Source organism: Myotis myotis, unplaced genomic scaffold (assembly GCF_014108235.1).
Source record: "Myotis myotis isolate mMyoMyo1 unplaced genomic scaffold, mMyoMyo1.p scaffold_m19_p_12, whole genome shotgun sequence".
NCBI classification, from domain to species: domain Eukaryota; kingdom Metazoa; phylum Chordata; class Mammalia; order Chiroptera; family Vespertilionidae; genus Myotis; species Myotis myotis.
In genome coordinates this window covers 52,699,970-52,710,271 of record NW_023416316.1, presented here as the reverse complement: position 1 = coordinate 52,710,271, position 10,302 = coordinate 52,699,970, and the positions used below count along the sequence as shown (strand labels likewise).

Genomic DNA, 10,302 nt, shown 5'->3' with positions numbered 1-10,302 from the left:
TGTGTGTCTAAATCGTGGAGGCTGATCTCTGAAGGCAGCGCCTCCAGCAGTGGTGAGAACAGCAGGAGGCCCCTTGGCAGCTTGAGGCCTGCAGTTGGGGCTTGGATGGGGCAGAGTCCCCCTGAGGGGCACAGATTGAGGGTGCTTCTGACATATTTGCTGAACCTTTGATGCCTCGGCGTTTTGGGAGGGTCTGTCCTCGTTGCTGGTATGTCCAGTATGGGTAGAGCCCTGGCCAGCCGAGATAGCTGTGTGGCGGCCGGACACGGCATTTGTCACTTCATAGGAGGGAGCGCTGCGCTGGAAATGATGCCTCTGCACTGACTCTGCCTGGGCCTGCACTGCTCCCTTCTGCACAGGCTTCCCCGACTGCGCTGCAGAGGGAAGGGGCTCTTGGGGGCAGGTGGTAACTACTGCAGGCCGGCGCCCCAGTTTCTCTTCTGGGAACTTCCCAATGTCTCACATGACTCTATAAACTTGGGTAGTTCCAGTAAAGGGAGCTCTGCTTTGAAGTGGGCCTCTACTCTGTGAAGATGATCTGTGCCCTCACATTTCCTGGGTGGTTTCTTGCATTTTACATTGGATTGAAGGACAAAGCCTTTGAAAAAGGCTCTTCATTTGATTTAGCAAAAGGCTATCAGAAGGAGCCGTCTTTGTTCGGCTGTGGAAAGACTTGCTCCCAAGCATGTCCTCTAAAGCGGTGTCCTGAGAAGGAAATTACTTCCCTCCAGGTTGGGAAATTCTCAGTTGTGCATCTCTGCACCACGCACCTTGTATTTGGGGCCTGTAGGCTCTGGGGGAGGGCACACGATATATTTCTTTATAGCTGGTGGAGAATTCTGATCCTGGCAGGACCTCAATGCCTGCTTAGGAAGCCATGATTCCTGCTGCTTCTCCAGACTGACTCTGCTGTCCTCCGATTGGACATGCAGCACCTGGTGAACCTCCGTGTCCACACTGGACACAGACTTATCAGGAGACAGGGGGCTTTGTTAGTCAAGCTGTCTGAGTCACAGACATGTCCTGGTGTTGGCCCTCGTCCTGACTAAATTTGTTTCCCAACATTATCATTAACCCAGCCATCACTTGCGCTTGAATTTCTGATGTTAGCTTGAACTGGTTATTTAGATGGTGGATTTTCAATGGTCACAGTAGTTTCTCTGTTGATCTTTTGGGAGATTCCTGGCTTGCTGGTTGTCAAGACACCACGAGTTTTGGGTTGAAGAGCTTTGAGCCTCTCAGCCCTGACTATCTCTCTAGACATGCTGGGCGTGGAAGCAGGTTCTGATTTCTCCCTATTTGCGCCCTGTCATATTTCTGCTCTGTCATTGGAATTCACACTGTTATTTTTTGTCTCCTGTGAGGTCCTTGCTCACCTTGCAGGCAGCTTCGGGGGTTGTATTTTGGCTATCAGAGAATGTATCTGACTTTTTTTTGCCACTGATGGTGTTTGTAAGAGGCAGTTTGGCTTTCACAAATTTTGGATTTCCTCTATGAGTTTGCCTTGGATATCAACGTGTTTATGTCTTCTCTTGCCCACAAGTGAGGTGTCAAGAAGAGGAATATTCCGGTCATCAGCTGCATTTTCTGTCCCCACTTTGTCCCCAAGAAGGGATTCAGAGCTTCCTCTCAGGGGCATGAAGGCCCCAGATGTGGTGTTCATCTCAGAAATCAGTTTGGTTGAGGAGGAAGAGTTGGATTCCATCAAGGAATGAGATGAAGTATCTTTTGATTTGAAGCACTCTTTGGATTCAAGGACTTTGGTGGGAAGGGCTGACAACATCCCCATCTGAAACTTGGTAATATGGGGTTTCTGCATCTGCTGTGCACCACACTCAAGTGAGGGAAGCTCCTGGGATGTGTTCAGGGGGTAGTCCCCACCCACTGATGATGGCAAACTACTTTGCTCTAATTAGGTGTGGAATTTTATGGAAGAAATCTGATTGGTAGAGTGCTGTGAACTATGCGCAGTTTCAGGAAGCTGGCTTTCACTGATTTTCTCAACCGTTTTGCTCACATGTACTTTCTGGACATTTTCCAGTTGTCCCTGAGTGACACTATGCCCTGCAACCATTGAGTTCTCTCTTGACAGACTCATGTCAAAGCCAGCTCCCACATCCTTATGTGAGGAGGTCTTTGAATCACTCAGCACATGAACTTTTGGATCATTCTCTTGGCTGTGTCCCTCCTCCTTCCCCTCATTCTCCTCTATTTGAAACATTTCTGAGCTCGTCTCATGGAAGCTTCCTGATTGGCTCAATCCAACACTTGGATTTTCACTACTCTGGTCCTTCTCCACAGAGATCCGGGAGAGGCCAGAACTGCTCTTTGACTCAAGTATGCCTGAGCAATTGCTCAGAGGCCTCATTAGTGACAGAGACCCATTGATCCTGCAGGGCTGGCCCTGGTGGTGTTGGATGAGCCTCTTTCTAAGGTGGTGCTCAAATTTATCTCGAAATTCACTGCTAAGAGGAAACTCTACAGGATCGATGGAGATTGCAACATGGGCCTTAGAACTTTGAACCACAGAGGTTAAACCCCACAAACTTTCCTGTTCTTTCAGCAACACATTGCATTCCAGGTGTTCAGTTTCATTTGAGGTGTGACATTCTGATTCATTATTGGGTATGTGGACATTCATTTCACAGACCTTATTCTGGGTAATGGGACTGGATGGTAGGATTGGGAGTGGGGATTGAAGGTGGGCCTGGGTTTGGATCTGAGTGAGATGTAAGTGCTGGGACTGAGGCAGGGTTTGAGGCAAGGGTTGAGGTTGGACCTCTGCCAAGGATGGAGATTGTAAATCAGAAAGTCCTGGGGATTCTTGGTCTGTGAAGGGATTTGAGATGCTATTGAAGAATACTGAATAATCATCTGAGGCATGGGCAGCAGAGGGCAAGGACTCGCTGTGCAGAGATGGAAGACCCCAAAAAAGCTGAGTAAGTTTTTTCTTTAAGTGGTCTTGCTGGGTCTTAGGATATAAGTACACCTGTGCTGAGTCATGCTCATCAGGGCTGAGAAATAAGAGATGTCTAGGATCTATAAATTTGGCTTCAGGGTCTGCCCCAAAAGAGGCTTTTGTAGAGTGGAGGGCAAGAAACCCTTGATGTAAATCATATTGGGTCAAGGTCGAAGAGCACAAGTCTTTGGGTTGAGGTGAGGACTGGTGCACTGGCTCTGGAGGCACAGTTTGACCCGGTGGTGAGGGTGACAGAAAATTACCCAAGGTTGTCATTGAGTTAGAGGGGAGAATGGAGGGAGATGGTTGGGCAGGTTCAGGCAGTGGAGTTTGGTATGAGTTCTCCTGGAGGGACTCCTGAGAAAGCAGAGGACTGATTGAATGATGGCTCAGTCACAGAAGCTGTCACAGGAGCTGTGGAAGCCACAGGAGACTCAGATGGAGTAGAAGCTTCCAAAGCCTTTAAGCAAAGCCGATTGATTTCAGTGGCTGCATTGTTACACACCTCACAGGAGGAGTCTGGACATAAAAGTTGACGATAGCGGGTGATGTCATAATTCGGTCCCAGGGTGCTGCAGGAGACAGGAGGTAAAAAGATGCAGCCAGGACCAGAACAAGGAAAGGAGGTCCTGGTGCGGGTGGGGCCACCTGAAGCCTGCTGCCCCTTCTTACTCCACATCTATGACTTCATCATGCACTCAGTTGCACTCATCCCAAGCATTCACTCACATTCCCCCTCCTATGGCAACCTTTCCCATGACTAGGGAAGGCTCCACTGAATCCCTGGAATGGCACAGAACATGTTATAGAGAGACCAGGGAAAATGGGGAAAGACTAGTCACCTTTTCATGAAAGAAATCAGCTCCCTTTCGTCGTCCTCGCTGTTATAATATCTTAAACCTGGGAACCAGGACAGTGAGTTACATGTAATGAAGGTAGACACATAGGCATTACACAGGGGTCTCTTTATGGGAGACCATTGGGATAATAGACTGTGAAACCCTCAAGAATTAGTAAATGAAATCAAATGGTCAATGATAATATTAATAAGGTGCCCCCCCTCCCATGTGTATGTGGCTTAATTGATAAAGTACTTTTATATGTATTACTAGAGTCCCGGTACACAAAAATTTGTGCACTGGCGTGGGGGGTGGGGGGGTTTTCCTCAGCCCCACTTGTGCCCTCTCACAGTCTGGGACCCCTCAGGAGATAACGACCTGATGGCTTAGGCCCACTCCTGGGTGGCAAAGGGCAGGCCCAATCCCTAGATGCAGCCCGTGGTCGGGCTCAGAGCAGGGCCAAATAGGGAGTTGGGGCGCCACCCCCTGTCATGCACAGAGCAGAGCGGATCGGGAGGTTGTGATGCCACCCCCAGTCACGCTCAGGGTAGGGTCAATTGGGGGGTGGGGCGCCGCCTCCTGTCACGCACAGAACAGGGCAGATCAGGGGGTTGGGGCGCTGCCCCCTGTCACGTACAGGGCAGGACCCATCAGGGGGTTTTGGGTTCCATACCCTGTCATGCACAGAGCAGGGCCGATCAGAGGGTTGGGGAGCTCTCCCCTTTAACCAACAGAGCAGGGCAGATCCGAAGGGTGGGGAGCTCCCCGCTAACATGCACAGATTAGGGCGATAGCGGAGTTGGGGCACTGCCCCCTGTCACACACAGAGCAGGGCGGATAGGGAGGTTGTGGCCCCACGTCCCCTGTCACACACAGAGCCACTGGGCGATCAGGGGGTTTGGGCGCTGCCCCCTGTCACGCTGCTCCAGGGGCAGGAGGCCTCACGGCTCCACTGATACCGGTGCTTGGAGGCATATTACTCTTATACTACATAGGACAGAGGCCTGGTGCACAGGTGGGGGCCAGCTGGTTTGCCCTGAAAGGTGTCCTGGATCAGGGTGGGGGTCCCCCTTGGGTGCCGGGCCAGCCTGGATGAGGCAATAATGGCTATTTGCAGATGGCCGGACCCCCTTCAGGGTGAGGGTCCCCACTGGGATGCCTGGCCAGTCTGTGTGAGGGTCTGAGGGCCATTTTCAGGCTGGCGGGCGACTGAAGTTCCCAACCTCTGCATTCTTTTTTTTGTTGTTCTGGGATTTATTTACCTTTTATGGCTGTCACTTCAGCTGAGAGCCAGCTTTAGCGCTGAGGCTCTGCTCCAGCTCTGAGACCTCTGCTGCTGAAAGCAGGTCTCTGGGTTTGTTTGGGTTCTATAATTGAAACACTGTTTCAGCTCCAGTTCCGAGGCCTAGCTGGCTGAAAGCAGGTTTCTGGAGTTTTTTGAGCTTCTATAATTGTAACATTGTTTCTAGGAGAGCAGTTCATAGGCCGGGAGTGGCAGGCGGGGAACCTTGGCTTCCTCTGTCACTGGAGCAAGCAAGCCTCCTGTTCGCTTCAGCTGCCTGGCTGCCGGCCGCCATCTTGGTTGGCAGTCAATTTGCATATCTCGCTGATTAGTCAATGGGAAGGGTAGCGAAGTTATGGTTAATTACCATGTTTCTCTATTATTAGATAGGATTGCATTTGATGCTCAAAACTACTCTGAAGCAGAGGGGCCAATGGTCATAACAAAGAGGAATCTGATCATCCTGAAGTCAGAGTACTTTCTCAAAGTCAGGAGACAGAACTTCTGACTCTCGACATCTACTGGGCAACACCCATGGCCCAGGTCCCTCACTGCTTCTTACCCAGGGACAGCAGAGCAGGGAATCTGAGCAGTATCTCAGGTCCAGTCTTTCCATGAGCCTCTCCTCTGAGGACTCTGTTTCATGAGAGGGGCTGTATCTACCAACTGACAGAGACCATGGACCTGGTACCTCATGGGAAGGAGAGAGAAGGGTCACCCTTGGGGAGCTCAGGTGGAATAGGCAGAACCTTACCTTTCCGTGTCCCACCTTTCCTTCTCCTCTTGGCTCTGACCCGATGCTGAGAACAAAAAGGAATGAATGGGTGATTAGGCCTCATTTCTCTCCTCCTCCCCCTAGGACACTCAGACATTTACTATCTAAGAATAATGTCTCCCTGAGCCAACCAAATACATTTTAACTAATAGAACTTTGTGTTCCTTTTACCATTTTTAAAGCTTTAAAATGTTTTTAATTTTTCCTTTTTAAAAAACTCAAAAGAAGGACTTTGTTCATGGGGTCCACACTTGGTATATACTCAGGGGTCCTCTGCTCAAGGTCGGCATATAATCTGAGGCCTACAGTCCATCGCTGTCCCCTCAGATAGGACCCAGTCACCTGATGGTGCTCAGGCTGCAGCCTCTGCTCACTCAGAGGCTCTCAGAGGCTCAGCCCTCCCTGCTTAGCAGCCCAACACAAAGGCTTGGTTAAGTGATGCCTGCCAGGGCAGCATGACTCAGGATGAAGTGCTGGTTAACTCTGATGTCCTACAGAGACTCCCAAGTCTCTGAATAACTGGATCCAGGACTAGGGAATCCCTGTGTTTGGAGCCAGAAACCTGTCACCACACCCCGATGGTCTGTGAGATTCAGATGGAAGCCTGAGTCCTCCCTGAACCCCTAGCCCTGCCTGGTCTCTTCCCCTAGAGAAGCGATGTTCTGTTCTCTCCTCAGATGTCCCATCTTCAGTGTCTCTCTGACTCATCCAAACTCATTGAGAAACAACAATGAAGAACTCTTTGGGGGCTCACTCACTCAGGGTTCCTTACCATTTGGGTATGTTCATTTTTCCAGAAAGTTGGGATGGATGGAATTCCCACGAAGAAAATGAAGAAGAACTGCAACAAGCTCAACACCAAGGTGGACATTATGTTGAGGTTACCATATAGACATTCTGAGCCGAAGCTCATATAAAACTCTAGAAGGCTATTCAGAAATATACTGAGTCCCATTTTCCGAACAACAACGCTGCTTAAAGCAACTGAGCTCTGAGAGCTCCGCCTCTTGGCTTTATAGCCAGTCCTGTATCACAAAGCACTGTGGAGTCACAGAGGGTTTCTGAGAGTGGGGGTGGGTCCACCTTCAAGAGGGTTGTCCACAGCCCCGCCCCCCAACCAGCCCAGCAGATTCCTTCCATCTCTTCTGGGCCTCTTGGTCCTTCATTCTGCCCTACAGTCCTAGCCTGTTTTCCAGTTTGCCTTTTAACATATCATATATTTATTTAGCGTAATGAATGCCCTGCGTGTTTCATCTGTAACCCAGATATTAGCCCGGCCTCCTTTCATGTTGGACATTTTGACTTTGGTCTCACCAGGTCCACTACCTTACAAGTCTGAAATACTCCCTGGAATTTTTGCTTGTGCCCAGACATTTACACTGAGGATCATATAGGTCCTCAAATCCAACTTACATAAATGTGGGTAAAGAACTTGAAGGTCTTTTAGACTTCCATAGTTTTGTGAATGTGAAATAGAAATTTTGTTTTAGTAAGTTATAATTGAATAATAAAGCCTACAATATCATCCCTCCCCCACCCCCCAGGAATACATTTCACCTATGTTACATATATCCAACCCCTATGTTCTGTAATAAAGCTCTCCGCAGGACATTTCAAGCAGACATGGAGGTGGCCGAGTTGGTGTGTGTCAGAGTGTGATCCCCATACAACCCCATGACAAGTTCTCAGTTGAGGTACATACCCACACACAAGTCCGGGTCCACATATCAGACTGCACTTGGTTATATTGTCTGCAAGGAGGAGTGTTTTCCAGAATCTTGACTAGAATTATGTGCCGCTATTTGAGGAGGATCATTGGCGATGAGTCATTCGTTTAGGACTCTCATAAATTTTCAGTTTCCTAGGGCCAATCCTCAGTGCTCTCTCACTCCCGTCTCTATTACTATCCCTGGGCGGAGCCACATTTGGACAGCTGTTTTCAGGGTCCCCAAAAGGCAACTGGTTCAAATGAAAAGGATGGAACCTCTAAGGGCTGTCAGATCCCCCCTTACTTAGTGGGAGACAGAGAAAGCTTACTTGTACTCACGTTGAGTCTCAATGAACTCTCACCATCATGGGTCCATGGAAATTCTGTGCCATCGGGCTTCCCAATGCTGTTTGTGAAGGGAAAAGCAGGTACTCATATTGCGCACATCCCCTCATGCACATGTTCCATTGTCTCCATAAACTTTACTTACAAAGCTGAGTTTTAAGGTAAAGTTATTAAGAATCACAAAATGGTGACAATGGAGCATTAAACCCAGCACTGAGTGCCCCTGAGTGTCCCCTGACTGACAGCACAGGTTGTCGTCCTCAACCTGCTCTGCAGCTTTCTTTCTCGCCTCAGTTTACATTCTGGTCTTCCCTCCCTCCTTCCCTCCCTCCTTCCCTCCCTCCCATCCGCGCTCTCTAAAATCAATAGAAAAAGTATCCTTGGGTGAGGAGTAACAACAACAACAACCAAAAAAACCTAACCTTGATCTTCATTGCTTGAGATATGAGAATATGGATAACTATTTGAGGATAAGTTTTTAAATATACTTTATGGAATCTTAAATAATCATTTTGTGGATGATGCATGAATATGTCCATAAATGTTCTCTCCAAGTAAACAATTGGATATACTACATTATTTAAATATCCTGATATTATATATATATTTACCTATATGACTTACCATGAGCTGACGTTATTCTAAAATTTTACTTTCTCTTGTATTTCTATTTATTTCCCCTTGCTTAAAGTTTCAATACCACTACACTATTAATTCTGAGTTTATCAATATAAAACAACATTTTTACCCTGCTTTAAACATTTTTGCTTTAATTTTACTTTGATAGCAATATATCTATGTTTGCTTGAATACAGTTTTCCATCTGTTAATGAAACACTGTCTTGTATCATTTTGAATGTCCCTCTGTATGTATCCGATTTTCAAATTTTGTTTTAAAGCCAATTTTACTGATGCAGACAGTGTCTGAATTCTCTCACCTTAATAATTATTTATTTTATTGAAGTCATTTAAACATTGCTTACTACTATCTTGCTAGAAAATGGTTTATTTGCTTTTATTAGAGTTGTTTGAAAGATAAATATTTGGTCTAAATTATCATAAATCTGTAGTAATCTAATAATTAAAACATTAGTTTTTCCTCTAGAAATATTTGGTCTAAAAAAATGTCTCTTTAAGGAAATATTAGGAATGTGGTAATTTAATTATTTTAATTTCACATTACTTTTTAATCTTGGGTATAAATCACATCAATTTTTACATAATTAATTTTCATATTTTTGAATTTTTATGTATTTTATTATAGAAATAATATTTATGAGCTTTAGGTTTCCATGCGTAATTTTAATTTTTAAAATTTTATCACAGTTTGATTCATCGTGCCTGGTTCATTTCAGTTCCTTCACTGGCAAACCTGAGGGCAGGTACTGCTTCAGTTTTTCTGCCTGCCCTGTGTCTCTGATGACGAAGGTATGAAGATATCTTAATTTTCTTCATCTGGACACATTTAATGTCCTTTCTCCTGGCTGTGAACAGGAAGTCATTGATTTCCTCAGTTTTGGGGAGGCATGGCTACTAGATAGGCATGAAGAGTGTGTGGTGGCCAGCACAGCAACATAAAACAGCGAGGAGGATGCAGGGGAGGGAGGTTAATTTTACTTTTTTGGTGTGATTTATCCATATTTATATTCAGTTCTTACTACTAAATTCAGTTATCCTTACTTGGATAAGAATACAAATGCCATTTCTTTTTTAAAAAATTTATTATTTGTTTTTAATTTTACTTTTTACAATATATTTTTATTGATTTCAGAGAGGAAGAGAGAGGGAGAGTTAGAAACATCAATGAATGAGAGAGAATCATTGATCGGCTGCCTCCTGCATGCGCCCTACTGGGGATCGAGCCCACAACCAGGGCATGTGCCCTTGAACAGAATCGCACCTGGGACCCTTCAGTCCTCAGGCCGATGCTTTATCCACTAAGCCAAATTGGACAGGGCAACATGTGCCATTTTAAATAGAATAAATGTTTGGGTAGCATATCTGAAATTATCTTTTTAATCTTGGCTGGGTATGTATTACTTGTGGCCTGGTCATTTTATCTTAAGTCCTGGTAGGAGCATTTCTTTTGTGTCATTTTATTACTGAAGCGAAACTCTGGTGTCTTTTCTATTCTGAATGAGTGACTTCAGTATGTATTCTTGAAAATTCTTTTTATTCATTTATTTAGAGAGGGAGAAACATTGGTTTGTTCTATATATTTATGCATTCATTGGTTGATTCTTGTATGTGCCCTGACCAGGGATTGAACCCACAACCTTGGTTGTATTGGGACAACGACGGTCCTAACGATATGGGCTGGGTATGTATTCTTATCTTCAAAGTGTAAAATTTCATTGACATCATGTTGGAATTCATCTCTATTCACTTATCTTT

The 10,302-nt window shown here is 46.0% G+C and overlaps 1 pseudogene; it reads right to left on the bottom strand.

Annotated features, from left to right (window-relative positions):
- Positions 1–9,254: 9,254 nt before the first annotated feature.
- Positions 9,255–10,302, bottom strand: part of LOC118666830 — a 5,538-nt pseudogene continuing 4,490 nt past the window's right edge.